Source organism: Adiantum capillus-veneris, chromosome 15 (genome assembly GCF_014529385.1).
Source record: "Adiantum capillus-veneris isolate H3 chromosome 15, ASM1452938v2, whole genome shotgun sequence".
Classification (NCBI taxonomy): domain Eukaryota; kingdom Viridiplantae; phylum Streptophyta; class Polypodiopsida; order Polypodiales; family Pteridaceae; genus Adiantum; species Adiantum capillus-veneris.
The window spans coordinates 52,706,365-52,712,413 of record NC_140945.1 but is presented as its reverse complement, the minus strand read 5'-3'; the positions used below and the strand labels follow the sequence as shown (position 1 = coordinate 52,712,413).

At 41.7% G+C, this 6,049-nt stretch overlaps 1 pseudogene; it reads right to left on the bottom strand.

The window, feature by feature from the left end:
- Positions 1 to 878: 878 nt before the first annotated feature.
- Positions 879 to 2,554, bottom strand: LOC147440658 (uncharacterized; annotated as a pseudogene).
- Positions 2,555 to 6,049: the final 3,495 nt, after the last annotated feature.

Below are 6,049 nucleotides of genomic sequence, written 5' to 3'. Positions count from 1 at the left end.
CACTTGATAGTGGAGTGTGGGGACCTTGCATTACACTTGGCACTCCTAAGTGGAGTGTGGAGTCTCCACACTCCACCTAGCAGTTCCACTTCATAGTGCCAAGTGGAATGTGAGGACATTGCACTCCACTTGGCATTGGAGTGTGGGGACATTGCACTCCACTTGGCAATGGAGGATGGAGACAACACACTTCACTTAGCGTTCCAAGTGGAATGGGTGTCCTTATACTCTACTTGGCAAAAAATTTGATTAAGAAAAAAATCTTGGAAAGAAAGCTTGCAAGATATGCAGTAGTATTTCTATCTCACATCAAGACCACACCGTCAAAGTCCAGGGTCAGGGGGCTGAGCATCTTGGCCCTCCATCTAGTGTCTATTGAAATCCATAATTGACACTAAATGGAGGGTTAGGATGCTCCATCACACTTGATCCTGTCAGCTACAGCACAGTCAACTATGACAGTGAAAACCTGCACACAAATTGTCATCAACTACACACACTGTCAACAAGTGCACACAACTACTGACACATCAGCATCCAGAACATCAACCTAGGGCAGACAAATCAGCAAACAGAATTTCAATCTAGTGTTGACACATCAGTAAGCAGAATTTCAATCTAATGAAGACACATCAGCAAGCAGAATTTCAACCTACTGTCCTTGTAGTTTGCTACTGCTGCTGAAGTCAGAAAGATGTTGCCTATAACCAGTGCTATGCATTCCCTTTTGTAGAAATATTATTACACCAAGAGAGAAAAGAATTGAAAATATAACATCGATCTCCATAACAAACTTAAACCAGCAAAACAACCTTGATCATAGTTCTCTGCAGCACAACTACTACTTGTCGTAAACTACAAACTTTCCAACATTCCAACTACTTCTTCTCCAAAGGTACACAGGGCATGTTTTTCTTCCCGACATACACATTAACGCAATTTGACATGTTGCACACTGGAAACACTGACACGGGAGGATTCCGACCACCAATACCTAGAGCTCTAGCCGACTCAGGCGGAAGCTCATACAGAAGGCTCTCATGAAAAGGAATGCCTTCCCCTATTCTGTAGGGAACAAAAGGCACACTTGGCTTCAAATGACCACCACCTGAACCAGCAATACCAATTGAACATCCTTTACCAGCAACAACAACTTCCTCACTGCCACCTGAACCAACAATACCAGTTGAACATCCTTTACCAGTTGAACCAATATTACCAGCTGAATCACAAGAACAACAACCAGAACTACCAACATCAAGTGACATATCAACACTAGAAGCGGTGCAACCACCAGCAAACCCTGCTGATAACCCTCCAGCAGAACCAACACAAATGTGTCCACCACCACCAACAGTGGCAACCTGTCCACCAACATCAGCAACATCTTGCTTCTTTCCACGAGCACCACCACCTGAACCACATAACAAAAACCATAAAACCAATTAGACTACCAACACCAACAATCATCAACTTACAATAACACACCAAAGGCACCACCTTCAATATTATGACAGAAGTTCGAGAACTTTTCCTCGAAAACCTGCGGGTAGGCCTTTAGTCTTCCACACCCGTCAAAAGGCTAAGACAAAATATCTTGCGCAGCAGCCATGCGCACCTCACTTGAGAGGTCATACTTCTCATATGACGTAGGACGCTTATGTTCTGTCACCATCATTCCAACCTCGCGAGGCACATGTCCAAGACTCATTCGAGTCACACAAGTGCTTCGTAAGCTCTTATTACTGAAATTTCCACCAACTCCTGTCCTATCATCAATTGACTTCACAATATTGCTCAACACCTTCACCGAGACTCTGTTACGATTATATCAAACCTGCAAGAAATTTAGTAATCGATAATTGACTCAAACAAATGTAAAAATTGCACACCAAAAAATATGACAAAAAAACTTATTAAACCTGCGTGTGAGGAGAGTTAATTGGCTGCAAAAACAAAAACAACAGATTCTTATCACCCTCAACAATACACGGCATGTGACGCATCAGCTGATCAAATGTCAATACAACATCATCATCACAAACAGTAACAGCAGGTCGAAAGTGCTCCGGCTGAAAATGCATCAAGTCAACCTTATAATTTTTGCTAGCACACTCACAAAACCTGCAAGCACAAAAAAACTCAATACCACTAAGTGCCAACTAAAAAGCTTATTGCTATAAGCCTAAAACTGACAAACCAACCTAACATATTCTCCAACCTCATCTTTACCATGTGAGAACATCATCCTCTCAAGCTTATAGAGCTCTAAACCACCCCTAATTGAGAAATGCAGCATGCAAAAGTAAGCAAATCTCATTTGATAGCCACGACCATGCTGGATACTGAAATGAACATCTTGAAGAATCTCCTGCTGCAAACTAACACCAATCACTGAAGCTTTTTTCCTCTCCTTGCAAACTCCAGCAGCCCTTCGCATCGTAGCTAGAATAGAGTTATGAGTCAATTTAAAGATAGGATTCCGTACAATATCAAACGGCACCTCAACAATACCAGTAGCAGCAACTCTCAAATCCTGCTCCTTTTTCATCATTCTACCAAAGCACCGCAACATTCCCATCAATGTGTCTGATGGAAATAAGCCACCATCCTGTTTACATACCACAACAAAAAACCTAGCAAGCATTTCATTCAATTGTTTCACGAAGATCCAGCTTCTCAAGAGGAGTATCACAATCCACACTAGACATTTTCCTCCATGTATCAAACTTCTTGTGTGCCCAATTATCCTTGTGTTTTGTGGCCCCACTATCCCCAACACTCAACAACTCCTCAAGGTTGCTATTACCAACAAGAAAACATGGCAGAGTATTGCTACCAGCTTCCACATCCAGCACAAGTAGACCACCAACATCACAACGTTCAACAATACTACAAAGCACAACACCTACACAAAGCAGAAAACACAAATTACAAAGAAAACAACATGCAGACATTGTGATCAACAAAGCATCAGTAAAAAAATCCAGATCTAAATAATCCTAAGCAAACCTACTTACATGCATATTCTACAATCACTAACAATAACATGCATGCACAAAGAAATGTTAAGAAATACAAGCAGGTCTTGTAGCACAACAAAAACCTCCATCTACTGCAGATGGACAAATTTCTCCATCAGCTGCTGATACAAATTTGAGATTTGTCCCAGAACCCCCAAATTTGCCGATATTTGTTGCTATAGAAGCCCCAATCCCTTCATCTGCTCCAAGTTCTACGACTACTTCAAAACCTCCTCCATCTGCAGCAGCTTCATTAGGTGGACAAGAACCACTACCCCCATGAAATGCACCACCCCCAAGCTACCCTCCAACTTCACAACACCCAGATGCACCTCCTCCAATACCCTCATCAACATCAGGCAGAAGCTCGGTTGCGAACTCATTCCAAGCCCTCCCTTTGAACAAAAAGACACTATACTCTCTGAACTAACAGTGAGTTTCACCCCACAAAAAACCTTCCAAAATGTTCCACACTCGTTTTTCAAGATGGCTTCCAGCAAACAAACTTCTTGCGGAACTCGGCCCCTCAAAACACCACCTTTCAAAACCCTAAAATCCATGCCTGCCCTAGGCAAAGCCACAACACTCTTCCCTACGCACAGAAAACCCTAAGCAATGCATAGAACTTGCACAAACCCTAGGAGAACCTGCAAAAACCCTAGGAGAAGAATGTAGCAGAGAAAACCGTAGGCAAAGAACCTGCACAAACCCTAGGAGAAAGGAGAAGAATGCAGCTTGCGACCATGCAGCTCAAACACCATTGCCATCGTAAACTCTAATGACCCCCTTCCCCTAGACCTTTGACGGACGGGAAAGGACCTCAAGTGTCCTTTCCAAGAAAATAATTGCTCCCACGTGGCTCCCGGCTACTAACGCCAGTCGCCATGTGGTCACAATTATTTTTGGGTAAGGACACTTGAGGTCCTTTCCCTACACCATAATATTAGCGTTCTTATCAAGAGAAAGGAAAATTTTGTTTGTATTGAGCCTAATGGCATAATATAGACATTCATTACTTTGGCAATCCTTGGTGTGTATGCCTCTAGCAAGGTCTAGAAGCCAACATATAGCTTTTTATAACTTTTCAAAGTACCCCATTTACACTAACAAAAGTCAAATCACCCCTCTAGTTGTGACATCATGTGAAATCATCGTGTGTTCTCGTGGCTCATCTAGACACTACAAATTTCTTTTATCATTGATAAATTGCATTAGACACTCTTTTTACTTCTGACCTATGGATTCATATTGTTCGATGACTTAGCAACAACTAACTCCACTTCCCAAGTCTATAGCGTACTTGCTCACTAGCTCCATTAGGGAATTTGAGAGGTCATTTGGAGGGCCTTATTGAGGAGAGAGAAAAGGAGGCGCATCCGATGAGTAGCAAGCCAATGTAATGTAGAAATAGGAAGAGATAAATCAAAAAATGCAAAAGAAAGAGAAGAAACATGAGGTAAAACCTTGTTTTTATGGCATTTAAGGTATCTATATGTGGGCTCAGGGTCTGAATGTAGTTAAGGTACTGAAAGACAACTACGATAATGTATCATACTCCTATCACTAAAATCTCTTTCTCCATTGACCAAGCGTTCAAAACCGAATTTCCCTCCATTGGAAGCAAGTTCATGATTTCTTCTACCACTCAGAAAGAGCCATGGTTTCTTCTTCTTCTTCTTCTTCTTTCTGCCCTAATAGCTCTAGGGGTTGTTGTGCTCTCTCCCTAGCCAGCCTCGCCATTAGTTTCCCAAGGAGGCCAAGTAGCACCATAAGCTCTATCACTATCTCAAACTCCATCAATATAGATAGTCAATGGCAACAACAGACAATATACAAAGGTTCTTGGGTTCTTATGCAACCAAGAAGGAGGAAAAGATCCTCAATAGTAAATCTATGTCGTTCAGCAAGGAAAGCACAAGTGCTAGATTTCAAAGTGGAGGTGGCCAAGAAAATTGTTAAGGAGGTTTTGGTATAGCATGTCTATAGTCACTCCAATGTGATTGCTAATAGCGGAGATGTCTCATTGGCTTATCATCCTTGATGCAACTGTAAGTGTGTTCATAGCCTTCCATCTCTATTATTTCTTTCAGACCTTGCTACTCTCTTAATTTATTTTTTCTTCTTGAAGAGGTAGAACAATATTAACAGAGGTAAATCAAGTTCTCATAAGTTCTAAATTCTATCCATTAGTTAGACTAGGTAGTCTATTACATTTTGTTGTTGCAATTGCAGATGTCTATCCTTCATCATACGAGGAATGGGAGCCAGGTCTCATCCCCACACTGACATTGGTGTTTTACAATATGATGGAAGAACTAGCAAGAGTCTTGCAAATGAGGGAATTTTCTTCTATGAGAATTTCTACGAGCTCAACCTAAAAAATCAAAAAGGTACTCTGGTTAAACTCCCTCTCTCTACCAATTGGAGCTGTATTGGATAGCCAATCCCGGACACCACAGCGTGTGAAGCTCTTAGAAGCAAGCTGTTTAGGGATGTGTAGAGGTCCCTACAAAATTTAGTGGCCACTAAATTGGTAAAGAATGCTAATTTTTGTCGTATAAGTTTATTTGTGGAAATATTTCAAACCTGCCACATACATGTTGCAAAGACAATGCTGGTATGTAAATCTCTAGATGCTTTCTTCAGTTGCAAGCTTTTTGATAGAGATTAGTGTGTTAAAGAGGTGGACGACATACATTGCGAGGTTGCACTGGAGACTTTGGTGGCCAAGTACATGATCGACACACACTCCCTTCTCATCTCCTTCTGGTACCATCACTCTCAAATTGTTGCAGGCTACTCTAAGTTTATTCCTATTGATCAAGAGTCGGCAGGCCCGGAGAAAAATGGTGTCATAGATGTGGAGGTATTTGACAAAGAGCTCAACCTTGTGACAATGGTCACGATAAGAGAGCAATGCAACCTTCTGTAACTTCGACACGACATCATGGACGAGACTGCAGAGTACGATCCCTCGAAGTTCTATTTCTTAATTGGTGGACGCAAAGTAATGAAAAAAAGGGAAA